At 43.1% G+C, this 27557-nt stretch overlaps 1 long non-coding RNA gene across 3 annotated transcripts in view; it reads left to right on the plus strand.

Moving 5' to 3' along the window:
* The window catches only part of LOC117668416 (uncharacterized), a 176232-nt gene extending 159207 nt beyond the window's left edge, over positions 1 to 17025 (plus strand). For 2 of the 3 annotated variants that reach the window (XR_004592276.2, XR_004592277.2), the window contains 3 exons: positions 12742 to 12844; positions 15750 to 15794; positions 16836 to 17025. This is a non-coding gene — a long non-coding RNA (uncharacterized LOC117668416). Of the gene's footprint in view, positions 1 to 3024; positions 3151 to 12741; positions 12845 to 15749; positions 15795 to 16835 lie in introns of all 3 variants that reach the window. The other variant, XR_015733442.1, reaches the window with a different exon arrangement.
* Positions 17026 to 27557: the final 10532 nt, after the last annotated feature.

Raw genomic sequence — 27557 nt, forward strand, 5'->3', positions numbered from 1 at the left:
CAATCAGAACCTTGATCACCCACCCCCCTTCTCCTACTGAGCATGCTCAGAATTTGACTCAGTCATCGAGCGAAGGAGACGTGTGCGAGAGTGCTGCTGCAAAGAATCCAGTACACTGAGAAGAAGCGTATCTAGTAAGACCAACGCTCTTTTCCAAGCATTTAAATTTTGATCAAATGATCATGGGCATGCTACAAAAGGTTGTAACTATGAAAAATGGTCATAAGTCACTTTTTTCAGTGCCGTTGTCACTTTGGACGGTCATTAAATGAACTGTTGTAAGTCGAGGACTACTTGTATTGGGCCCAATCCAACAAGATGCAGTTCAAGGGTGAGAAAAGTAAGGTCCTGCTCTTAGCCAGGAAAAACCAAATGCACAGGTATAGAATAGGTGGTACCTGCATCAATAGTAGTAACTGTGAGAGAGATCTTGGAATCCGAGTGGACAATCACTTAAAGATGAGCCAGCAGTGTGTGGCAGCTGCCAAAAAAGCCAATGCTTCAACAGAAGGATCGCATCAAGATAACAAAAAGTGATAGTACTGCTTTACACCATGCTGATGTCACCATACTTAGAATACTGTGTCCTGTTTTGGTCACCACAATGCAAAAAAAAGATGTGGAGACTCTAGAAAGAGTGCAGAGAAGAGCAACAAAGATGAATAGGGGACTGGAGGCTAAAACATATGAAGAACGGTTGCTGGAATTGGGTATGTCCAGTTTAATGAAAAAAAAGGACTAGGGGTGACATGATAGCAATGTTCCAATATTTGAGGGGCTGCTGCCCCAAAGAAGAGAGAGTCAAGCTATTCTCCAAAGTACCTGAGGGCGGGACAAGAAGCAATGGATGGAAACTTATCAAGGACAGAACCAACCTAGAACTAAGGAGAAATTTCCTGACAGAGAGTTCCAATCAGTGGAACGGATTGCCTTCAGAAGTTGTGGGTGCTCTTAACACTGGAGGTTTCAGCCATTTATCTGAAATGGTATAAGGTCTCCTGCCTGAGCAGTGGTTTGGACTATAAGAGCCGAGGTGGCGCAGTGGTTAGAGTGCCGTACTGCCGCTACTTCAGCTGACTGCTAGTTCAGCAGATCAGCAGATCAAATCTCACCAGCTCGAGGTTGACTCCATCTTCCATCCTTCTGAGGTGGGTAAAATGAGGACCCAGATTGTTAGGGGGCAATATGCTATTTAGTATACTGTCTTTGGTGTAAGCCGCCCAGAGTCCTCGGAGAGTGGGCAGTATAGAAATATGAATAATAAAATAAATAAATAAATAAAGACCACCAGAGTCCCTTCTACACTGTTATTCTGTATTTAAAAGAAATGCAGGCATTTGCAGCATTCTTGCATTTGAGCCAGCCAGATGTTCTAAGAAGTACCGTCACCCATTCATAGGTACATAGAAGCTATTTTTGGAGAGAGAAAGAGAAGAGAGATGGAGAGAGAGAGAGAGATGGACAGATGTTTACTGAAACCAAGACTTTCTTGCTTTGCAATTCAGTCCCTGTCACTGCAAGGCCTTTTCCTCCCTTTCTGTTGACTCTGGTTTTAATACCCATGTAACATTTCTGGCACGTGTGACCATTTTACATTCACTCATTCTTCAAAACATGACTCAGAGAGATATGTGGTTAACTCTACTCCAGCCTCAGCCACACATCCTAAGTTATCTGAATTTACTGCTATAGTTATCCTGACACCTGAATGGATATGTTGGAACACTTTACTATTTATATTTATATCCAGCCTTTGTTATGTTTACAAATATACTGAAGGTGGCAAACATATCCAATACACCTTCTCTTCCTATTTTCCCCATAAGAACAATCCTGCGAGGTGAGTTGGGCTGAGAGAGAGAGAGAGAGTGACTGGCCCAAGGCCATTCAGCTGGCTTTCATGGCTAAGGCAGAATTGGAATTCAGAGTTTACATCCGAAATGCTCAGCAGAAAATAAGTTTCACATTTCCATGCTGAGTCTTCATACATAATCTTTGTTCCTTGTAGTAGGGGAGGCCACACCAAAACGCAGAGAAGACCCTCTCCCTCCTTTCTTCCTTGCTTCTCTCTTCTTCCTTTCTTTCCCGTTTTACTCTTTCTCCTTCCTTCCTTCTTTCCTTCCTTGTTTCCTTGTTCCTTCCTTTTTTCCTTATTCCTTCCTTGTTTCCTTCCTTGTTTCCTTGTTCCTTTCTTGTTTGTTTTCTTTTTTCCTTGTTCCTTGTTTGTTTCCTTCCCTCCTTGTTTCCTTGTGTTTCCTTCCCTCCTTGTTTCCTTCCTTGTTTCCTTTTTTCCTTGTTCCTTGTTTGTTTCCTTCCCTCCTTGTTTCCTTGTTTTTTTCTTTGTTTCTTGTTTCCTTGTTTATTTTCTTTTTTCCTTGATTGTTTCCTTGTTTGTTTCCTTCCTTGTTTGTTTCCTTTTTTCCTTGTTCCTTGTTTGTTTCCTTTTTTCTTGTTTGTTTCCTTGTTTGTTTCCTTCTCTCCTTGTTTCCTTGTTTGTTTCCTTTTTTCCTTGTTTCCTTCCTTCCTTGTTTGTTTCCTTCCCTCGTTTTCTTGTTTGTTTTCTTCCCTCCTTGTTTCCTTGTTTGTTTCTTTTTTTCCTTGTTTCCTTGTTCCTTGTTTGTTTGTTTCCTTGTTTGTTTCCTTTTTTCCTTGTTTGTTTCCTTCCCTCCTTGTTTCCTTGTTTATTTCATTTTTTCCTTGTTCCTTGTTTCCTTGTTTGTTTCCTTTTTTCTTGTTTCCTTCCTTGTTTCCTTCCTTGTTTCCTTGTTTGTTTGTTTGTTTCCGTTTTTCCTTGGTCCTTCCTTGTTTCTTTCCTTCCTTGTTTCTTTCCTTGTTTCCATGTTTGTTTCCTTCTTACCTCGTCCCTCCCTCCTTGGGGATTCCCAAGAGGAAGAAAAGATTTCACTTGTCAAAGCCCAAAATTGAACGGCTTCTTCGTTCAAGGAAGTGTGACTGAGTTCTTTGCTCACAGTTAACAAAAATTGAAGTTGAGATTTTCTTGCCACATTTGCACCTTGTGTTTAGCACCTTCTATTCCTTGCCCACCTTGAGTTTTAACTGAAGATTTGGGATGCTCCTTCGGTGACCTTCGAAGAAACTTACGTGCAGACTGTTTCACTCAGTAGGGTTGATGAATCAAGACTTCTGCCGGTAAGATAGCATCTCTCATTAACCAAAGACGGAAATTAATAAATGGGCTGCAAATGTCTGAGAGCTCTATTTTCGTGCCAGCATCTAAACTCGTTGTACCTCAGGGATGAAGTGGAAAAGAAAATTTCCATAAATTTCATGGTGCAAAGTTTGCTATCCAGAAATCTAAAGAGAACTTGCAGGCAAGAATATGCACATATAGTGAACCGTCAACATTTGAAATCTCTTGGTGAGAATTTTAGACGACGTTCTATCGTTTTTCTGGGAAACAAGCTTGAACTTTCTTGATTTATGTCATCAGATTCTGAATGCAGTTTTTAAAACTGTAGATAGATGTGAATCAGCAGTGTGATAACACTGCCGCAACGGCAACTGAGGTTCTATCAACAGAAGTGTAATTTCTAAATTATGGCACGTAATAGTTAGATTAATTATAGCATAATCAGCATACTATTTTAGGACTGTGTCCAAATCTGGATACCACATTTTAAGAAAAAAATGGGAGGAACCGTGGAACAACGCAGAAAACAAAACCAGATACGAATTGGAGCTTTGAGTTCTAGTCTCACCTTAAGCGTGAAAGCTGGTTGGGTGACTTTGGGCCAATCACGAGGAGACTGTGAGTTCTAGTCCCACCATAGGCATGAAAACCAGGTGGGTGACTTTGGTCCAATCACCAGGAGTCTGTGAGTTCTAGTCCCACTTTAAGCATGAAAGCCAGGTGAGTGACTGGTCCAGTCACCAGGAGACTGAGTTCTAAGCATGAAAACCGGTTGGGTGACTTTGGGCCAGTCACTCTCAGCCTAACCCACCTTGCAAGGTTGTTGTTGGGAAAACAGGAGGAGGAAGGAGCATTAGGTATGTTCGCTGCCTTGAGTTATTTATACAAGTAATATATGCAGGATATAAGTACAAAGGAAGGCCTGTTTTACGCTCTCCCCAGGCTCCAGAACCTTTCTAGGAGCCTGGAGAGGGTGAAAACGGCCTTCCCCACTCCCTGAAGGCCCTCTGGAGGCCAAAAATGGCCCATTTCCCAACTTCCAGTCCCACCAGATGTGGGCAAACGGGCCATTTCCGGCCTCCTGTGGATGGGGAAGACCATTTTTGCCCTCCCCAGGCTCCTAGAAAGGCTCTGGAACCTGGGGAAAACGAAAAATGGGCCCACTGGGCTGTCACGTGCCAAAAGTGGGGGAAGGTTGTGTGCACATGCGCTAGGGGGCAGGGTGCATTAAATTATGGGTGTGGCACGTGTGTGACAACCCCCCCCCCCCCGCTTTTGGCACGTGACGGCAAAAAGGTTAGCCATCACTGCTCTACACCATTTCAGACAAATGGTTGTCCAATCTTTTCTTAAAAACATCCAAGTGTTGGAACATCTACAACCTCTGAAGGCAATCCATTCTACTAATTAATTGTTCTGTCAGGAAATTTCTCCTTATTTCCAGGTTTCTTCTCTCCTTGATTAGTTTTATTTATTTATTTATTTATTTATTAGATTTTTATACCGCCCCCTCTCCCGAAGGACTCGGGGCGGTGAACAGCCAGAATTAAAAACACACAATACAAATATTAAAATACATTAAAACAAAATTAAATTATCTTAGGCTACTCCAATTTAAAACCCCGTTACCCATAAAATTCACCCAATTAAAAAATTTTAACCCAGCCCGGCTTGCTGAAATAAAAAAGTCTTCAGGGCCCGGCGGAAGGTCCGGAGGTCCGGGATTAGTCGTATCCCTGGGGGTAGCTCATTCCAGAGGGCGGGTGCCCCCACAGAGAAGGCTCTTCCCCGGGGGGTCGCCAGCCGACATTGCCTGACAGACGGCACCCTGAGGAGACCCTCTCTGTGGGAGCGTGTTGGCCGGTGGGAGGTTATCGGAGGCAGAAGGTGGTCTCGTAAATAACTGGGTCCTAAGCCATGGAGCGCTTTGAAGATGAGAACCAACACCTTGAAGCGCACTCGGAAGACCACTGGAAGCCAATGCAGCTCGCGCAGGAGAGGTGTCACGTGGGAGTGCCATGTCGCCCCCATAAGTACCCGCGCGGCCGCATTCTGCACCAGTTGGAGCCTCCGAGTGCTCCTCAAGGGGAGCCCCATGTAGAGAGCGTTGCAGTAGTCGAGGCGGGAAGTGACGAGGGCATGAGTGACCGTGCATCGGGAGTCCCGATCCAGAAAGGGGCGCAACTGGCGTATCAGGCGAACCTGATAGAAAGCCCCCCTGGCCACGGCCGTCAAATGCTCTTCTAAAGACAGCCGTGCGTCCAGGAGGACACCCACGTTACGCGCCCTCTCCGTGGGGGCCAATGTCTCGCCCCCAATAGTCAGCGATGGCACCAGCTGACTATATCGGGACGCCGGCAGCCACAGCCACTCAGTCTTGGAGGGATTGAGTCGGAGCCTGTTCCTCCCCATCCAGACCCGCACCGCCTCCAGGCACCGAGACATCACTTCAAGGGCATCGTTGGGGTGGTCTGGGGTGGAGATGTACAGCTGGGTGTCATCAGCATACAGATGGCACTGCACCCCAAAATCACGGGTGTTTTTTCACCCATTGCTTCTTGTCCTGCCTTCAGGTGCTTTGGAGAACAAATTGATCCCCTCTTCTTTGTAGGAGCCCCTCAAATATTGGAACACTGCTGCCATGTCACCCAAGTCCTTCTTTTCATTAAAGTAGACATACCCAGTTCCTGCAACCGTTCTTCGTGTGTTTTAGCCTCCAGTCCCCTAATCATCTTCGTCGCTCTTCTCTGTACTCTCTAGAATGTCAGGAAGCAAAAGATATAAGTTCAAGAGGACCTGAAAGTTGCATACCGCTTCTATCTGAGAAGTGCCACCTCTATTGGTATCTGGGAACAATCTTGAGAGACAGCAGGAAGTGTCACAGCCAGGAGAAAAGTATGATTAAAGATAGCTTAGTCCACAATAGTAGTGGAAGCATGCCATACTTCTTAAAAGGGTTTCTTAGGCTCCAAAGGTGACAAGGGAGAAATGTACCTTAAAACGTCTTAAGATTTTGTAAAGGTAACCTTACAATAAAGTAGATTTAGTTCATCAGCGCATGCTTCCTGTTTATAGACTACCTCACAAGGCTGGCACCGCCCACTCAGAACTAACTTGGAAGCCACTGATGTTGCTTTCTAGAAAGCTTCCAGAAGGAAGGAAGTGGGATCTGACAAAGCTTTGACAAAGGGAATGGTTTGGGAGCGTGTTTTCTGTGTCAATCAAGGTCGCAACCAGTCCTTTAACTCAGATTCGGAAACAAACTGTTTTGAAAGAGTGATGTTTTAGAAATATCGTGACTCCTTTTCGGCAGCTCGCACCTGTGGTCAAAGGATTGGTGGTGTTCCGTTCCAGCTGAAGCTTTCAGATAGTTTTCAAAGACAACGTTTTCAGATCTAAGTCTTTTAAGGTCCTTGAACCCCTGTAACCAAGGGGATTTTTTTGCATTTCCTGGGAGATTATAATGATGCTACAGGCTGGCTTAAGCATGAGTTCCTTGATAAGGAAGGTAAGCCCCAGCTAGTCGTCAACTTTTGACCACGATTGAGCCCAAAACTCAGGGTAATTCCGCCCACAGCTAAGAGTTCGATTCCCATCCTTCCATCCTTCAGAGGTTGGTAAAATGTGGACCTAGATCATTGGGACAATATGCCAGCTTTAAGAGGGCTGTAAAGCACTACGAAGAAGTATATAGGTCTAAGTGTTATTGCTATAAAATATGGCTTTTTTTTTTAATGAGTGTTGCATAACGAGAGCTTTCCCAGCCACCTAATGAGAAAGGTCCCTGGTTGTGTGGACAGCTGACTTTGTGTTTCCGTGAACATGGGCACAGGAAGATTTCAGTCCATGCAAAGCAGACTAGGAAAGTCAGTGGGGGATACAGTATGTTGATAACGTGGGTCCGTGCCCTTCCGCCTACCCAGTTTAAGCCTTTGGGCGTTGAAGAGGGCTCCTGAGTTAATATAAAAAGAGGTAGCTCGTTTTGAATATGGTAGAAAAGGAAACAGAACAGCCAAGTCAAGAAAGTACCTCCAGGATGGATTCTTCGTTGCTCTCCGTTCTACAAAGTTGTCATCAAAATTTCCTGCTCTCGTCTTGTTTCCTAAGAATTGTGATTTGCATAGATTTTTATATTTGATACAGGCTGCCGCTGGTAGATTTTTCCTTATTTGTGTGCAGAATCTGATAGTAATAATTTCAGTGCTCAATCAAGATTTTTGTGGTTTCCTGAGCTCTCTGTTCTTTGACTTCCTTGTCTTCAATAAGTAACCTTGGTGATTGTTCAACTGATTTGGAGAAGATTTTTTTTTTTTCTACGAGATGATGTGTTAGAAAATGGAGTTACCGGATTGGCTGGCTTAAAGATGGATCAGTTCAGTGGTGGGTTCCGCCCGGTTCTGCCCGGTTCTGCCGAGCCGGTAGCGATGACGATATCACCGAACCAGTTTGCCCCTCCCCCGCCCCCCGCATTATTCTTACCTTTTATTTGGCTCCACCCCCAATCTATTGCTGCGTCCTGAGTCCCAGCTGATGGCTAGAAGGGAAAAAAACTGTTTAAACTCTTGCCGCGGGGCTTCAAAGGGCCGCCCTACAGCTGATCAGTGGTAAAAGAAAACAAATGAGTAGACCGGTGCCTGCAAAAATCCACGAGTAGATCAGTGCCTGCAAAAATAAATGGGTAGATCGGTACAGTCTGGTAGACCAGTACCTCTGCTAAATCCTAAATAATTGTCACATGACCATCAAGCCACGTCCACAAAATAAGCCACGCCCACAGAACCGGTAGTAAAAAAATTTAGAACCTTGGAACCAAGGAGATATCTTTTACCCTCAAGGGACTTGACATAATTTCCCAAAGAGTATACTCCTTTCAGGCCCTGTCAAGGAACCTGTGTTCCCTTGGAGTCAGCCTGACTAGGTGGCTCAGTGGCTAAGACAATGAGCTTGTCGATTAGAAAGGTTGGCAGTTCGGCGGTTTGAATTCCTAGTACAGGTCTCCTGTGTGAGCAGGGGGTTGGACTTGATGACCTCCAAAGTCCCTTCCAACTCTGTTACTGTTACACAGTTTTGAACTCTTTGAATAGGTGACTGCATCAGTCCTTTTTGTGGAAACAAACTGCTATCATCTCCCTCAAAAGTGCAGCAAAAGGGACACAAAATCTTTTTAAGATAACGTCGGTCAGCTTGTCCGTCAAAAGAGCGCTAACGTAAAAAAACAGTAGTCCTTTTGTCTCAGGGTGGGGGAAGTACTGTATTATTTCTTTCTGTCCCTGGAAGTTAATCGCGCATGGACCGTGAATAAATGGATTTAGTCTGCAAGTTTCCAGTATGAGACTAATTTTAGGCTGCAACCTCGCGGCCAAAACGTCTCAACCCACGGGGGTGCAACTCTGGCAACCTTAAGGCCCGCGGAGTTCAATTCCCAGAATTCCCCCAGCCGGCCACATCGAGATAGATCATCTGTATTTTACAACGCTTTTAAAGAAATAGTCCAGTAGACATCCAGTAAATAACCAGGGGAAAGTCCGATTGTTACCGTTCACATCTAATCTCCCAGCGCTTTAGTCTTTGAGAATTTTTTCTTTGAGAAATTTATTGTGGGTTTTTGTTGTTGTTGTTGTTGTTGTTGTTGTTTTTAGAAGCTGGGATGAGAGAAATAGAATGCAGGCAAGAAAAGGGAGTGGAAATCTAATTCACACAGTCTTCTGAGAACTGTGAAGGAGGCCTGCACTTTACTGAGTATTGTGTTGTGCTGGGGATCTGCTGGGGGTTACCCTTAATACGTGGGGGAATATTCTGTAGAGCTCATACATTTAAAAAAATATATTCATAGAATCTACACTAGGGAGCCCCAATCCCTGCGACGTGGCCTATTCAGAACCGAATTGCAGAAGTGGTAGGCAAGCCCGTCAGAGGTGGTATTCAGCAGGTTCTGACCAGTTCTGCAGAACCGGTAGCGGAAATTGTGAGTAGTTTGGAGAAGCGGTAAATACCACCTCTGACGGGCCCCGCCCCCATCTATTCTCTGCCTCCCGAGTCCCAGCTGACTGGGAGGAAATGGGGATTTTTGCAGTAACTTTCCCCTGGAATGGGGTGGGAATGGAGATTTTACAGTATCCTTTCCCTGCCACGCCCACCAAGCCATGCCACACCCACAACCAGTAGTAAAAAAAATTGAATCCCACCACTGGAGCCTGTGTGTGCGTGCAGCAGACGAGCGTGCTTGCCTACCGCTTGTGCAAATGGGGCTGTGTGCTCGCCCAACACTTGCATGGAACCATCCCGTCTCCTCCCCTGTCCCCTCCATCCCGCAAAGTCAGAGAGATTGGAGACTAGTGGTCTCCACCACAAATGCCCAGCCTTGACAACTTTAAGACTTGGGTACTTCAAGTCCCAACATTCCCAAGCCAGCATGGCTCATTAGGGAATTCTGGGAATTGAAGTCCACGGCTCTTAAAATTGCCATGGTTGGGGACACCCTTAATGTTCACCAAGTTCTGGTGCCTGGTGGCTCAGCAGACTGATAGCATTGTGATTAACACCAGCTGTCTGCAATTACTGTAAGTTCGAATCTCCCCAGGCTCAAGGTTGACTCAGCCTTCCATCCTTTCTAAGGTAGGTAAATTGAGGACCCAGTTTGTGGGGGCAATAAGCTGACTTTGTATAAATATACAAAAGTATGAAGGCTATTGCTTAACGCATTGTAAACCGCCCTGAGTCTCCGGAGAAGGGCGGCATATAAATCAAGTTAAAAAAATAAAAATAAAAAAAAAGTTCTGCAGAAGTTGCTAACTAAAAGAAGAGAATTGCTTTTATTATTAGGGGCCTGAGGTTGAAACGTCTTCAAGGAATTTCAGAAAGGTGCATATGCTCTCAGTGTACATAAAAGAAAAGAATTTTCTTTTCTTTTCTTCTTTGTCAAGAATCATAAGCTACAACACTTAATGATAGTCATAGGGTACAAATAAGCAATTAAATCATATTAGGAAACAGTCAATATAAATCATAAGGATACCAGCAACAAGGTTACAGTCATACAGTCATAAGTGGGAGGAGATGGGTGATGGGAACGATGAGAAGATTAATAGTAATGCAGACCTAGTAAATAGTTTGATAGTGTTGAGGGAATTATTTGTTTAGCAGAGTGATGGCGTTCGGGGAAAAACTGTTTTTGTGTCTAGTTGTTCTGGTGTGCAGTGCTCTATAGCGTCGTTTTGAGAGTAGGAGTTGAAAGAGTTTATGTCCAGGATGCGAGGGGTCTGTAAATATTTTCACAGCCCTCTTTTTGATTCGTGCAGTATACAGGTCCTCAATGGAAGGCAGGTTGGTAGCCATTGTTTTTTCTGCAGTTCTAATTATCCTCTGAAGTCTGTGTCTGTCTTGTTGCGTTGCAGAACCCAACTTGTTGGCTTAAAGAAAGGATGCAAAAGGAAAGACAGAATGAATGGCAAAAATTTAAAAAAAAATGTTTATTTTAAATAATTAAATAGAACTCTGAAATTGTCCGATGGCGAGTTGACCGTGGTGAGTTTTTCTGCAGCGAGTTGGCCATGGTTACTTGGCCGGGGCAAGTTGTCCCATTCCGAAAATTTGAACCGTTGCTTCCGTTTGTTTTCAGGCCTTCTGTGCCAACCCCTACCTGGACGGCTGTGATTTTCATAAAACAACAGCTCGGCTTTATAAAGAAACTGGAAAAAGCACTTTTCCTGCCAAGGCGGAAGAGATGAAGGGCTGTTCTTTTGTTATAAGTGCCGCTCCAGCCAGCTGAGTTAACTTGGCAGTTCTCAGGAGTGGGCCTGCGGCCACCAAAGCACACCGGTGTTTCTGTCCCCCCTTGTTCCTTTCGTGCATCTGTCCCCATCAAGATCCCACCACTAGAGAATTGCCCACAAGGCCCAAATCAAATCTGTTAGTCCTTTGGAGGCATACCTGAAAGGGGCTTCAAAGGTACTCCGCCTGCCAGGAATTAGCAAAAGTTGTGAGGGTCATTTTTGCCAGCATCTAATATATCTTCTTCTTATTATTTTTTCGGTTCGTTAGTTTGGTGCCTTTAAGTCAGGTTTATATATATATATATATATATATATTCCTGGCAACTGCATGGTTCCTGCAGTTTTCTTGGCAAAATTTCAGAAGTGGTTTGCCATTGTCTCCTCCTTGCTAGGGCTGAGAGAGAGGAACTGGCCCAAAGTCACCCCGCTGGCTTTATGCCTAAGGTGGGACTAGAACTCACAGTCTCCTGGTGATTGGCCCAGGATCATGCAGTTGCTTTTCATGCTTAACGTGGGACTAGAACTCACAGTCTCCAGGTTTCTAGTATGGTGCGCTAACCACTACAGCAAATTGTCTCTTATCTACTACCGCTAATAGAATTTTCCTTTTATATTGTCATACTGCAGATCCTTGTGTGTAAATGTAAACTACAAAAACTTATTTACACTTACCTTCTCTTTACCAAAGCTTGTTCTTATGCACTATATTATCTATATCTAGATAATGGATATATCCATCTATATTGGAGAGTTTCTTTGCTGATAAAGAAATAAAGGGAGACTAGTATAGATCTATTTCAAACTATTTAGTTCTCATCAGCTAGCCATACCCTTACTTGGATTCGAACTTGGGCTGCCTGCATGTTAGACAGTTGTATTAACCTCTAAGCCACAAGTTCTCCTCCCTTCATCAGATTGAGCCAGGGGAGAGATTAAGTATTTTTCTATTGAGACACCTGGTCGACCCCAGCATTTGGGAGGGAGCATACTGCATCCCTTTCACCTTTCAGCTCCAATCCAGGAGCCCTCAAGCAGTCGCATTCATGACAAACCATTTTATACCAAATTTATATTTCGCTGATAAAGAAATAAAGGGAGACTAGTATAGATCTATTTCAAGCTATTTAGCTCTCATCAGCTAGCCATACCTTTACTTGGATTCGAACTCGGGCTGCCTGTATGTTAGACAGTTGTATTAACCTCTGAGCCACAAGTTCTCCTCCCTTCATCAGCTTGAGCCAGGGGACAGCTGCAATGATTTGCTTAACAACTGTGGCAAAAAAGTTGTAAAATGGGGCAAAATTCACCTAACAATGCTTAACAACGAAAATTTGGGGCTCAACTGTGGTCGTAAGTCAAAGACTGTCTTCAAAAATATCTTAAAATTTTTGATGTTTTTCCTGACCCAGTAGTTCAACAGAATTTGCTATTTCTGTGAATTCTACATATTCATAATTCTGATAATATTCATAGTTTATTCCTCTGTTTGGGGGATTTCGTTATTCTTCCATCAAGATTTTACTGCATTGCATTTTGTATGTTTTGAGTGGCTTGCAATAAAATTTGCTTTTTTCAGTAACTAGATTGCTGAGCAATGGCTCTTAGGTTGTATAGTGGATCCCTCCCCGGGTTTTCCCACAGGGTCATATTAAATCTACCCTGAGTCCTTGGGTTATTGGGGGGGGGGAGTCATTCTCACTCATCCCAACCCACCTCACGGGATTGTTGTGCAGAAAAAGGAGAAGGTTATGGGACATAGTTCTAAAAACAATAATAATGTTGGAAAAAGTCCTGTTTTTCTTCTCTTGCTTTTTGCAGATTTTGGAGTGGTGCACAATGGGCCAGAGAAAATCCCGTTTGATAAGTGATGGAAATGACATGATTGAATCAGAAAGAGTGATGTAGAGATGGAACTGCTTAGGTGAGCACGAGAGCAGGCTTAGATTGCCTTTTTTCTTCATAATCTTTCTGTTCCCCAGTTCTTTAGGTACAATAACAATTTGCATTGTTTATATGTTTATTTATGTATTAATTAGATTTTTATCTTGTCTTCCTTTCTTTATTTGCTTTTCACGTTTCTGAACCATCCATCTCCCTCAGAGAGATTATTTAATTATTATACATATTATTTCATAAAAAAAGAGCCTTGGTGGTGCAGACTAAAGTGCTGTTAAGTAGCACTTAGCTGCCAGCTGCCTGCAATTACTGTGAGTTCAAATCTCACCAGGCTCAAGGTTGACTCAGCCTTCCATCCTTCCTAGGTAGGTAAAATGAGGACCCGGATTGTGGGGGCAATAAACTGACTTTGTATAAAAAAGAACACCGCTTGGGGGGGCCGAAAGCCCTACTAAGCAGGTATATACAAAAGTATGAAGGCTATTGCTTAGGGCATTGTAAGCCACCCTGAGTCTCCGGAGAAGGGCGGCATATAAATCGAACCAATAAATAAATAAATAACTGACTCCAGGCTGCAAACTGATATAATGCAGGTAATCCTTGACTTTAATCATTCATTTAGTGACCATCAGAAGTTACAACAGCACTAAAAAAAAGGGACTTACGACTGATCCTCCAAACTGTTGCAGCATCCCCACAGTCATGTGATGGGGTTTGGCAACTGACATATTTTTTCCCCCTTAGGGTGTTCCAAGATAAATGAATCGGTGGCTGTTTCTAGTTAGATAAAGGTTTGCTTGTTCCTCTGCTTTTATTAAAACAATTCCAAGAAAATAGAGTTGTCTTTACTTAAAGAACCATTTAAATAATGGAATCTAACTCTTCCCAATAATAACCTGTGCATGGTTTCAGAGATGTTTCCTTATCTAAACAAAGAAACAATGACCAAAGCAAGTGACTTCCAACTTCCTGCTGGCTTCCCCACTGATTGTTTGTGGGAATCCTCTCCTCTCCGCTCCCCTCCCCTCTCCCCTCCTCTCCTCTCCTCTCCCCTCCCCTCCTCTCTTATCTCCTTGCCTCCCTCCCCTTTCCAGCTGTCAGTTAAGGGGCTGCTGCTGGGTAAGGGAGGAAGGGAGGGATTGCAAGATTGACTGGGAAACTGCCAGAGAACGTTGAAAATGCAAATCACGTAACTGCAGCACAACACAGTAGTGCAACAGCAGCCGGCCATTTTGTAACTTGGAATGGTCGCTAAGTGAACTGTTTGTAAGTCGAGGATTGCCTGTACAGTCGACCAAGAGGATGGTTTTTTTTTTAAAAAAAAACAAAATTGTGAAATTTCTATAGCGATGTATGGAAGGAACAGTTAAAACAGGGTATTTTTGCATCCTGCATGCCTTTGTCCTTCCTTGGGATATCCTCGTATCCTGAGGGAACATACCAAAAGTCCCTGACCCTTGTATTTTGATCCCTTCATTTCCACACATTCATTAATTCCTTCCAGTGGTTGTGGTTGACATCATCGCAATAGTAGTAGTAGAAGTAGTAATGGTATATATGTGATGTATGAGAACTACTCAGTCATTGGAAAGGACTTTCGATATGAATAGCGGAAAACCCAACCCTTCTTGTCAATCTCCCTGGTGGCTCCTGCATTTGGTGCTTCCCCTCCCTGAAGTGTCAGTATTCAAATACAGAACTTAGACTGTTCACCTTTTTGCAAATTTCAGGCAACCAAAGAAAGGGGCTTTCCAGCCAAATTGTTTGTTCTTAGTAAGCTAGCCTTTAAATATATACCTTGTGGGTTAAAACTGTGAACTGTGAGTAGTCATTCAAGCAGTGGGAGAAAGCTTTTTTTAAAAAAGTATTTTTTTTTTTTAAAGACACAGTTAAAATGGCAGGTTAACTTCTGAGTAGTGAAGAAAACTCCCTCCCTCCCCCAAGTCTTTATTTTAATCTCAGGTAATCAATTTCAATCCCCCCCCCCACCTCCAACGTGACTGAATTCTTGTCATCCAACCCAGTTTCTCTCCTTCAGAGAACTGGAATCTGGAAGGATTATAAAAGTTGTAAGCAAGATTGCGTCTCCTGGTCTTCAAAAGAGCTTTGTGGTCTGCGGTTTCAGCAGCTGGACAAAAAGGTAGAATCAAAAAGCGGAGAGTAAATTAGGATACAGGGAGTCCTCCACTTGCAACATTTTGAGCCCTTCGAATGTTCGAAGATACGACAACACTGAAAAAAGCGACTTACAGCCCTTTTTCACACTTAACAAAGGTTGCAGCATTCCCCATGGTCACGTGATCAAAATTGCTCAAAGAGGCTTGGCCATTGTCTCCTATTTATGACCGTTGCAATGTTCCGGGGTCATGTAACCAAGTTTTGTGACCTTCTAACAAGCAAAGTCAACAGGGAAGCCAGATTAACACTTAACAGCTATGTTACTAATTTAACAAGTGCCATGATTCAGAACTATGGCAAGAAAGGTCATAAAATGGAGAAAATTTGCTTAATTGTCTCACTTAGCAACATACGTTTTGGGCTCAGTAGTGGTCGTAGTTTGAGGACTACCTGTATACTCTCATTGTATGATCCGTGCTACTTGTTAAATGTATACTCAGACATTCTCCCCGTGATCCAAAACAGGAATCTCCAAACTTGGGAACTTTATGACTTGTGGACTTCAACTCCCAGAATTCGTCAGCCAGCCATGTTAGCTGGGGAATTCTGGGAATTGAAGTCCACAAGTCTTCCAAGCAGCCAAGTTTGGAGAGCCACCAGGTCTACAATGAAAATTACTTCCATTAGTCTTTAGGAGGGCCGCTTAGAAACATCAGAAAAACTGCATGTTACCTGGAAGAGGTGTATTCCCACACCTTTGGCCCATTGGGAAAAAATGAAGAGAATAATCGTACGTTTTTTCTAAATTCCAGATTGAAGGCCTTTCACATGTATTGACTGGATTTCCAGGGGAACAGGTATGTATTCTGGACTGCACCCGAATCAATAATCATTGATTAAAGCCAACTTGGTGCCCTCCAGGTGTTTGGGGACACAGCTCTACAGTTCTCTCTCTTCTTCAATTGAATGTAATATAATATTCCACGTAGCTGATAAAATTGACAGGATTACAAACCTGCCATCTCCAGATATTTTAAACTACAGCTCTTCTAATCTCCAGCCAACAATGTCCAGTGATTGAAGCTTGTCATATCTTAAGTATATCTGGTTGCTTTATCACAAGAAGTCTTTTATCTCTTGCCACCAATATTTGTTAAGTTCTTCTGATTCCCTTTTCTGACGAATATCAGATTCTGGAGTCAAGGCAGTAGATTTCCTCTAAACAACGTCAGTGTTTTCCTCTAATCCTCCTTTTATTTTCTCAAGGAACCCCGAGTTAATAAATTCACACCTCTTGATATTTTTATTCAGCAGTTTCACACCGCAGCCATTTTCTGAAAATCCTTAGTATGGTGCCATCCATTTAAGATCAGTTGTTGATTGGATTTAAAGTGTTTTGAACTCGGCTGCAGCCATAAAATCTTCTAATGCAGTCAATTAAAAAATGGCAGCCTGTGTTCATAGGTTTCCAATTTAAAGAGAAAAGGAAGAGTGTCTCAGAAAAAAAAGAGAGCTCTTGCACCAGTAAATTAAATAGTGCATAATTATCAACAATTCACAGAAAGGAGTGAGAGACAAGAGATACCAAGACCATGTTGGAGCTAAATGGCTTCACCAGACCGACTGTTTGGTTTCTGACTCTCGCGAATCAGATATTAACTGTTCGTTCTTTTCTGTGAAATGGGACATTTATTCTGCGTGTGAGGCAAAAGGGTATTTCTGCTGGATGATAAAATATGCAGCATTAGAAAATGAGTGGGTTAAAAAAAATCAGAGACATAATGGCTGATTAGATATAGTGACAGAATTAGAATTGGAGTTAAGTCACAAGATCTCGGCAACCAACTGTTCCATTTTCTTGTAAATGGGGGGGTCTTTGTTTCTTTTCTTTTTAACAGGCAGAATTTACCAGTGCAGTGAAGATCAGCATTTCGCAGGCCAGATCCAAACCAATAATCTACATGTTAGGAACCTGGAAGGAGCAACATTCAAGTGCCAAGGATGGCTATTGGATTCCTGAATGCAAAGCAATTTGTGAGCACATTAATTGTAACAGTTACTACAATAAAGCATATAAAGAATCTTGAATTGTCTGGTGCCTTTTATGCAAATGTTGCATATTGCCTAACTATTCATTTGTCGAATAAATACCAGGTTCACGAATAGGTTCACAGCTAATGGGTAGGATGACGAGGTGGAGATGATGGGAAACAGTATCTTTTTTAGTGCCCAACACATTCTCAGTTCCATGTATGATTTAGTGTTTAGAGTTCTCTCAGATCTAGGTCAATAGGCCCCATACATATTCTTAAAAAAATCAACTGTATGGATAGTAGCAGCCCAGTACTTTGAAAATAACAGAGTAACAGAGTTGGGAGGGACCTTGGAGTCTTTTAGTTTAAGCCCCTGCTCAGGCAGGAAACCCTATACCAGAGATCTGCAACCTTAAACACTCAAAGAACCATTTGGACCAGTTTCCCACAGAAAAGAAAACACCGGGAGCCACAAAACCATTCCTGTGCCTGAGTCTTGAGCGGTTACAAAACTAGCATATGTAGTTGAATTAAATGTTCTGTTTTCTTCTGAAACTTTTATTTTCTTGGATTTATCCATGGTTGGCCTACCAGGGGTTGAAAAGCTCAATAAATCGCGTGCCGGTGGGTGTTGCACATTGCACGTTGTGACACATATTTTGAGTGACAGGGAGCTGCAGCAGAGGGGTGAAAGAGCCACATGCGGCTCCAGAGCCGCAGGTTGCTGACCCCTGACCTATACCATTTCAGACAAATGGTTGTCCAAGCTCCTTAAAGCCTCCAGTGTTGGAGCACCCACAACTTCTGGAGGCAAGACGTTCCACCGGTTAATTATTGTCACTGTTAGGAAATTTGTCCTTAGTTCTAGGTTGATTCTCTCCTTGATTAGTTCCCATCCATTGCTTCTTGTCCTACCTTCAGGTGCTTTGGAGAATAGGTTGACCCCCCCCCCTCTTCTTTGTGGAAGATATTGGAAGGCTTCTGTCATGTCACCCCTCGTCCATATTTTCATTAAACTAGACATATCCCATTCCTGCAACCATTCTCCAAAAATATTTTGAAAGGGGGGCCCCTTGCTGAGAAATCATTGATAGCAAAGGCTATTCGGCGTGGTAGGGAACATCTCAAGTAAAAAAATGGTGAGGGAAATAATTTTCATCATTTGTCTAATTTGAGATCTGTGTCTCGTGATTGGTCAAATTGGTCACTCTATAACTGTCTGGTTTGGTTCTGCAACCCAAAAAGACAGACACAGACTTCAGAGGATAATTAGAACTGCAGTAAAAATTGCTACCAACCTACCTTCCACTGAGGACCTGTATACTGCACGAGTCAAAAAGAGAGCTGTAGGAAATATTTACAGACCCTTCGCATCCTGGACATAAACTGTTTCAACTCCTACCCTCAAAATGATGCTATAGAGCATTGCACACCAGAACAACTAGACACAAGAACAGTTTTTTCCCGAACGCCATCACTCTGCTAAAAAGATAATTCCCTCAACAGTTAAACTATTTACTAAGTCTGCACTACTATTAATCTTCTCATCGTTCCCATCACCATCTCCTCCCACTTAGACTGTATGACTGTAACTTTGTTGCTGATATCCTTACGATTTATATTGATATTGTTTCCTGATTGCTTATTTGTAACCTATGACTATCATTAAGTGTTGTACGTTATGATTCTTTTTTTTTTTTATTTGAGTTATATGCCGCCCTTCTCCAGAGACTCAGGGCGGCTTACAATGTGCTAAGCAATAGCCTTCATCCTTTTGTATATTTATACAAAGTCAGCTTATTGCCCCCACAACTGGGTCCTCAATTTACCTACCTTAGAAAGGATGGAAGGCTGAGTCAACCTTGAGCCTGGCGAGATTCGAACCTGCAGTAATTGCAGGCAGCTGGTCTTAATAACAGGGTGCTTTAGACCACTGTACTATCAAGGCTCCCAAGGCTTCTTGATGAACGTATCTTTTCTTTTATGTACACTGAGCGTATGCACCAAGACAAATTCCTTGTGTGTCCAATCACACTTGGCCAATAAAAAATTCTATTCTATTTTATTGAACAATGGATCAGTAAACTCTTCCTGAATTTCCAACAGCATTGCAACGTTTTGTGATAACACCTGTGATGTGATCACAGAATTTCAGGTGCATCACCATCGACCCCAACAGTTGCCTGCCCCTCTTTTCCAAGAAGATCTCCTGTTACTTAGAGGAGAGGACACTTCACCATAGCTCTTTCTTTTGAAGGTGAACCTCTCTTTGCTCAGAGTTGCAGAGGTGGATGGATCATGCATATTAATAGAGATGTGAGAATCACGTCTGCTTCAATCTGTCCCTTCAGAAAGTTGAACCAATTTGGCACTTAGACCTGCGTTATCCATCCGATTTGGAGAATCTTCAGACAGCCGGAGCACATAGGAGACTTTGAAAAATAGGAGCGGAGAGATTTTAGTGGAAATCGGAGACGGCAACCTTGGTGAGCAGACACCACAGATTGTTTTGTAGGAGATCTATCGTAGGAGAGGGAAGCTAGATCTTTTCTAACATTTTTCTACTAGATCTCAAAGTATTACAGGGGCACCTGAAGTCTTTCCAGACTCTCATTGCCAGAAGTAGAGACTTTAATCCCGTTCCTCCACACCACATAAACAGGCCAGAACAGGGGTGAAATCTACTTACCTTCCCTACCAGTTCGGAAATGCGCGCGCCATTGTCACGTCCAATTTTTGATCCTCTGCGCATGCGCAAAGCCTTCTGCACATGCGCAGAAAGTCAAAAATGGGTTACTTCCTGGTTAAAACCAGAAAGTAACGATGTCCAGGCAGGTGGGTGGAGCCTTGTGCTGCCGCCATTACGGTTCGCCAAACCATCCACCGCTACCAGTTCGCGTGAGCAGGACAGAACTGGCAGGATTTCACCACTGGGCCAGAAGATGTACTGAAGTCTTATTTTGCAGGATTGGCAAAAGAAAGTTTTCGGATTTTAATATTGTTGAGCAGAAGCAACACATTTTCTTCCTCCCTATAACTAGGTCGCTGGGGGAAAAAAAAATAAGCTTGGAGGAAAACCCGCAACAGATAAATAAGCAAAAGGAATGTGTGACCTTGGGTAGTGGTGCCGATAGTCAGGACACATGCTTGGGAGAATCAGAATAAACTGTGAAGCAGATCCTGCCAGCCCAAGGCTGTGTAAATGTTATGTTCTCCTTTCCTTCCACCCCACGCCCCCCAGCACCTGATAGGATGGATGGGGCTGAGTAAATAAGAAGGAAAAGCATTTTAGGGCAGGTCACATTGTCAAAATACTGTTTGCTCTGGAAAGCACTGATTTTTGCAAGATCCGAGGTAGAGAGAGAGATTGGAAGCCTATGTAGTTATGAAGATTCCAGGATGGTATGAGAGCAGGGGTGAAATTCAGCAGGTTCTGGAGAACTGGTAGCGGAAATTTTGAGTAGTTCAGAGAACCGGCAAATACCACCTCTGGCTGGCCCCAGAGTGAGGTGGGAATGGGGATTTTGCAGTATCCTTCCCCTGGAGTGGGGTGGGAATGGAGATTTTGCAGTATCCTTCCCCTGCCATGCCACACCACGCCCACCAAGCCACGCCCACAGAACCAGTAGTAAAAAAAATTGAATTCCACCACTGTATGAGAGGTTGGATGTAATGTAGTCCCAAAGGTGCTTTTTCAAAAGGCAACGAGACTTTGTTTTTCTTTGAAGATGTTTCGCTTCTCATCCAAGAAGCTTCTTCCGTTCTTTGGTTTCCAGAATTGAAGAAGCTTCTTGGATGAGAAGCGAAATGTCTTCAAAGAAAAACGAAGACCAATTTGCCTTTTGAAAAAGCATCTTCGGGACAACCATGACATGGATGACTGAGAATCGCCGCAGACAGGTAACGTGGTCCAAGCATCTCAGAATCTTCTACACGTGGTGAGATCCTTCCAACTCTTATGATTCTATGAACCTCCTTAAACTGGAAATTAAAACTTAGAAAGTTTCCACCTACAAAACTTTGGGGTGGCCAGGAGTGATTGCTGCCAACTCGGATATACTTGAGTAACTCAGATTTTCTTAGATTGTCAAAGCTGCAACCATTCAAGCAGCAGGACCTCATAAAGAGTGCCTATAGAAAAGGCAAAGCATGATATATGGACAGGAGGGGTTTCCCCACCCCCACCCCCCTTGGTTTCCTTACACAATCGTTTCTGGTTCTCAAAGTGCTGTGATTCATTAGTTCTAGAAGCTGGTTCAACAAGCTGAAATAGAATTGGGAAGTTTCATTTCTGAATAATGATTTCCTCGTGGAAAAAATAACTGCAAAAAAGAGGGGGGAAATTTAATTTCTCTACTGCTAGCTTTCTACTGCAGAAGTATTCAGTGCTGTCACTGCTAACCCCCCTTCCCTGCCCCCCAAGTAGCACTGAAAGAATGCATAGAGAAAGGGCAGAGTGTAATAAATAGGCAGGAGGGATTGAATTAGGCATTTCTAAAGCAGTGACTTCCTGTATTGTAAACTGGCTATCTGTTAAGTCCTTTGAAATAGTCCAGACTCAAAGCTCAACAATGAATACTAGCTCATGTCTTTACGGCAAGCTTACATTAAGAGACTCTTGCGAGACCGAATGTGTTTCTCCCCTCCTTCCTTTTACCGTCTGGAAAACTAGGGAGGGTCCCTTCTGAAATGCTTCCCGTTCTCTCTCTTTTTGTGGGCTGAGATGTCTCTTATATGAAGGTTGTCCATTCTGCAGCACTTCTTCTGTCTCCGAAGGTCATTCTTACTATGCCATTACTATGCTAATGGGTGGTCTTCAAGAGATAGATAGATGATAGATAGATAGAGTGATAGATAGATAGATAGATAGATAGATAGATAGATAGATAGATAGATAGATAGATAGATAAACAGACAGACAGACAGACAGACAGACGGAGGGGGAGAGAGAGAAAGATTGATAGATGATAGATAGGGATGGATAAATAGATGATGGATGGATAGAGGGAGAGAAGGAAGAGAGAGATGGATAGATAGACGATAGATAGATATGGATGGATAGATAGGTTGATAGATGATGGATAGGGATGGATAAATAGATGATGGATAGATAAGATAGATACAGAGAGATATGATATAGATAGACAGACAGACAGACAGAGACGGTAGAGAGATGAGAGGGAGAGAGAGACAAGGTAAAAATAAAGGTTTCCTCTATCCAGTTGTGTTTGACTCTTAAGGGCCAGTGCTCATCTCTGTTTCTTAGCCAAGAGAGCCCACAGTGTCTTAGGATGTTTCTGCAGTCATGTCGCCAGCATGACATCATGCTGCAGCACAGAGTGTGCAGCGAAACACGGAAAGCTGTTGCCTTTCCACTGAAATGGTACCTATTTATTTACTTGCATTTTCATGCTTTCAAACAGTGGGCAGGAACTGGGGCAAAACAGGAGCTGACTCCATGGTGCAATGCTCAGATCTCAAACCTGGGTTGCCAGCTTTCCAGCTGACAGGCTCAGCTTCTTAACCACTGAGCCATCCTGCGAAAGAGAGAGAGAGAGAGAGAGAGAGAGAGAGAGAGAGAGAGAGAGAGAGAGAGAGAGAGAGAGATGGATAGATAGATAGATAGATAGATAGATAGATAGATAGATAGATAGATAGATAGATGGATGGATGGATGGATGGATGGATGGATGGATGGATGGATGGATGGATGGATGGATGGATGGATGGATAGATAGATAGAGGGTGGTATTAGTCAAGAGAAGGCCGCATTCATGACCAACATCAACTCAGAAGTCAAAGGATCCCTGCCTGGGATTGAACTATGGTTAACTAATGTTAATTGCTTGTGTGATGTGTCTGCCATGAATAGAATAGAATAGAATAGAATAGAATAGAATAGAATAGAATAGAATAGAATAGAATAGAATAGAATAGAATAGAATAGAATTCTTTATTGGCCAAGTGTGATTGGACACACAAAGAATTTATCTTGGTGCATACGCTCTCAGTGTACATAAAAGAAAAGATACGTTCATCAAGAATCATAAGCTACAACACTTAATGATAGTCATGGGGTACAAATAAGCAATCAAATCAAGAATACAAGCAACAAAGTTACAGTCATACAGTCATAAGTGGAAGGAGATGGGTGATGGGAACGATGAGAAGATTAATAGTGCAGACTTAGCAAATAGTTTGACAGTGTTGTGGGAATTATTTGTTAAGCAGAGTGATGGCATTCAGGAAAAAACTGTTCTTGTGTCTAGTTGTTCTGGTGTGCAGTGCTCTATAGTGTCGTTTTGAGGGTAGGAGTTGAAACAATTTATGTCCAAGATGCGAGGGGTCTGTAAATATTTTCCCAGCCCTCTTTTTGACTCGTGCAGGATACAGGCCCTCAATGGAAGGCAGGTTGGTAGTAATTGTTTTTTCTGCAGTTCTAATTATCCTCTGAAGTCGGTGTCTGTCTTGTTGGGTTGCATAAGTGTAAAAGAGAATTCGAACGTGTTGGCGGAAGGCAGTTCCGTTCTGCCCAAAGCCTTAACAAAGCAGAAAGATTGACCTACTTTTATCAAATATAAAGAGATTGTCCTTTAAAGCTCTTCTTAGTAGATATTAAGCTGGGTTTCCTCGCCCTCCTGCTCCCACTTGTCATCCTGCCTCGCGTGAGGTTTTCCCTGCTTTTAATCTCCCTCTCTGCCTGGGGCTAAACCAGAAAATGTGCCTCTCTGACTTTCTCTCCATGTTGAGCTTAGCGGATGGGTGCACCAGGGCATTGTTCCAAGTCAGCCAATTGTGGGTACCAATTCGGGTATTTTCTATACTGCCACTGAACTGACCTCGGCTTTTCCACAGAAATTAAAGGTAGTCAACAGTTCAGTTAGTGACCATTCAAAGTTACAACGGAGCTGAAAAAAGGGGATTTACCGACCATTTTTCACACATGACCATGGCAGCCTTCCCGTGGTCACATGATTTATATTTGGAGGCTTGACATGTTATTCAGAGTTACGGCCTTCGCAGCATCTCCACGATGATGTGAGCAAAATTCAGATGCTTGGCAACTGGCTCATATTTACGACGGTTGCAGTGTCCCGGGGTCACGCAATCCCCTTGTGCGACCTTGAACGGGGAAGCCGGATTCACTTAACAACCTGTGTTACCAATTTAACGACGACGATGATTCATTTTACAAATAAATAAATAAATATAAATAAATAACTTTATTGTCATTGTACAATAAATACACAGTATACCCTTACAACAAAATTCACTTAACACCCAAAGACCCGGTCCAACACACATAACAATCCCCAAACACCCACCACAAATTCCCCACCCCTAAACCACCCAAACATCCACACAACAGACCAAATAATGCTGTCCAGCAGCTCACTGATGGTGGCCCTTTAGTTCATTGTTGAGTGCAATTATAGCTCTGGGATTAAAACTATTCAGAAAACGTGTGGTCCGAGTTTTAATTGTTCTGTATCTTCTGCCAGAAGGCAACAGTCCAAAAAGATTATAAGCAGGATGGGAAGAGTCTCTGAGAATGTTATGCAACTTTCTCAAACAGCGAGATTCGAAGATGTCATCCAGGGCTGGTAGCTGGAGTCCGATGATATTCTGGGCAGTTCTAATGATTCTCTGTAGAGCTTTTTTGTCCACTACAGAGCTGCTCCCATACCATGCAAGAATGCCGTATGTCAGGACAATCTCAATGGTGCTGCGATAGTAGGACAGAAGTAGATGCTGAGATAGATTTATCTTCCTGAGGCAAGAAAACTGGCAAAAAAAGTCGTAAAATGGGGCAAGACTCACTTAACGAATTTCTCACTTAGCAACGTAAATTCTGGGCTCAGTTGTGGCCCTAAAAGGCACTTTAAAACACCCAGCCAGGTCTTTCTACACTTTTTAGCATCCCGGGTAAAATGGGAATGTTCAGAAAATTAAGAAACAACTTTTTGGACCAAAGATTCATTTATTACTGCAGCATCTTAGTTGCTACCCCAAAACCTAAAAGAAATGTGACACAGGTCTTCTCAGCAGCTGGCACAGGATGGCACATAAAGTCCTAATGATTTAGAAGGTTGTTTTCTTAATCTGGTACCCTCCAGATGGACTAAACATATGTTTTTATCATTCCGGGTCAGAGTAGGTGATGGAGGTTGTCCAATATTTATGGCAAAACAACATGAGTCAAACAGCGAAAAAACAAAAGAAACGTGGGATTGAGGAATCCATGATGACTGCTTGGGATTTAACGGTCTCTTTGTAATTTACTTTGCAAGACGATAAATTGTTAAGCTTCTAGAATTGTATAAACAAATCAATGAAGCACTTGATGGTCTCTGAGCTTTGTTATTTGCTCACAGATTTTTTGGTACCCAACTAGGTAATATCACCAAGAACTCCGCAGCACAGAGCAACTAAGCTACACATATTATTTTTTATGGCAGTCAAATAAAAGTTAATTCTTGTTGATTCTAGGTTTCATATTCAAATATGGAGAGTTTGGCTTCCGGCTTGCTGATTCACACTTGCTGTATGAATCATTTTTGAAAGATATACTTACCTACTTACTTAGCTTGGTTGATTTCTTGCAGATGTTTCATTACCCAATTAGGTAACATCATCAGTGCTAGTGAGAGTACAGTTTGCTTTCTTTATATATGCTAGTGGCTTGCCCTGTCAGTGTTGGTGGGAGTGCTTTTGATTAGGCTGTTGTCTATTGTTAATTTGTTTGTCTGAGTTTTAGTTCTTTGATTGGGGTATTTTTAGTTCAGGATCCTTGGTCTGATGTTAATCTTAGTGCTAATCTCTGTTTATCTGGGGGTTGATTGCTGGTGAGGAGGTGTTTGGGTCTTTTTGTTTCACTTTTGGCTTTTTGATTGTCTTTTTTAAATAGTATGTAAATGTTGTTTATCTCTATGTGTCTATTGATGGCTGATTTGTCTAGCAAACCAACTGTATTGACCATCAGATAGATCCTGGGGACATAAGACAAAGTTGATCTTCTGGAAGCTTGCAACTAGAACATAGTTAATGGGTTTAACAACTTTGGCCCAATAACAAGCCAATTAAGGGGAAAGACTACCCTTCAGATCAGGAGTGCTCCATAAGTGGTGTATTGCTAGTAGTTTTTTGCTGGGGTTACAATAAAATTTACAAAGCGGTGTACAAAGGCTGAAGGAAAACCCAAGTTAAATGTCTATGCCAGGGGTCTGCAACCTTAAATACTCAAAGAGCCATTCGGACCCGTTTCCCACAGAAAAGAAAACACCAGGAGCCACAAAACCTGAGTGGGCGTGCCCAACTCAACCTCACTCACTTCCACCAGTCACATGACCCCCCCTAACCACGCCTACCCAGCCGGTCATTAGGACAGAGAACTGGTTGTTAAAAAACAACAGGAACCACAAAACCCTTTTGACATCTCTCTCTCTCTCCCTCCCCTCCCCTCTCTCTCCCCCTCTCTCTGTATCTCTCTGTCTCTGCCCTGGCCACTTCTCCATCCCCCGCCATCGCCTTTACCTTCTCAGGCCAGGCGAGGAGTGACTGGGGGGGCAGGGGGGGCCAGACAGTGGTGGGATCATCCAACAGGGAGCCTCAGTCATTCAGGTCATGATTGACATATCCCTAGACATCTCCCTGGAGCTGGTTTAGATTTGGGTTGAATGAGTTCTCAAGTTTTCTTACAATTGTTCTGCACAGCTTCGCATTGCCCTTGGATAAACCCAGCTTCATACAGATGGTTCAGTCCTTGCCTGAAGTCATTGGAGTAAAACAACCGTAAGGAGGTAATTGGAGAGTAGCTCAAACATTGGTTTTGGAAATGATGATTATATGAATGTCATACAGAGTTTGGGTTAGCATGCCAAAGTCTTCTGATGTAAGGCGCAGTGCAGGAGCCAAGAAATCAGTGGGAATCTTTCATTATGGAACAGGATGCATCCCTCGTATTTTGAATAACCTTCTTGATCTCTACTTCCCACAAAGGTGCTGCTAGAGAGGTATTCTCTGAAATTGGAGGCGAGGGGAAAATCCCAGAGGCACTGTATGAGGAGCTCTGTCTCTGTGGTCATGTGGCTGGCATGATTAAACACCAAAGGCGCACGGAACGCTGTTACCTTCCCACTAAAGGTGGTCCCTATTTTTCTACTTGCATTTTTTACATGCTTTCGAACTGCTAGGTTGGCAGAAGCTGGGACAAGTAACGGGAGCTCACCCTGTTACGCGGCACTAGGGATTCGAACCGCTGAATGGCCAACCTTTCGATCGATTGCTAACAAGTCTGTCCTGCAGGGAGATTAGGGGTGAAATCCAGCAGGTTCTGGAGAACCAGTAGTGGAAATTTTGAATAGTTCGGAGAACTGGCAAATACCACCTCTGGCTAGCCCCAAAGTGAGGTGGGAATGGAGATTTTGCAGTATCCTTCCCCTGCTATGCCCACCAAGCCACGCCCACTAAGCCACACCACACCACGCCCACCAAGCCACGCCCACAGAACCAGTAGTAAAAAAAAATTGGATTTTTTTTTAAAATTTGATTTATATGCCACCCTTCTCCGGAGACTCAGGGCGGCTT

This window comes from Pantherophis guttatus, chromosome 3 (genome assembly GCF_059756535.1).
Source record: "Pantherophis guttatus breed Tessera chromosome 3, ASM5975653v1, whole genome shotgun sequence".
Lineage (NCBI taxonomy): Eukaryota > Metazoa > Chordata > Lepidosauria > Squamata > Colubridae > Pantherophis > Pantherophis guttatus.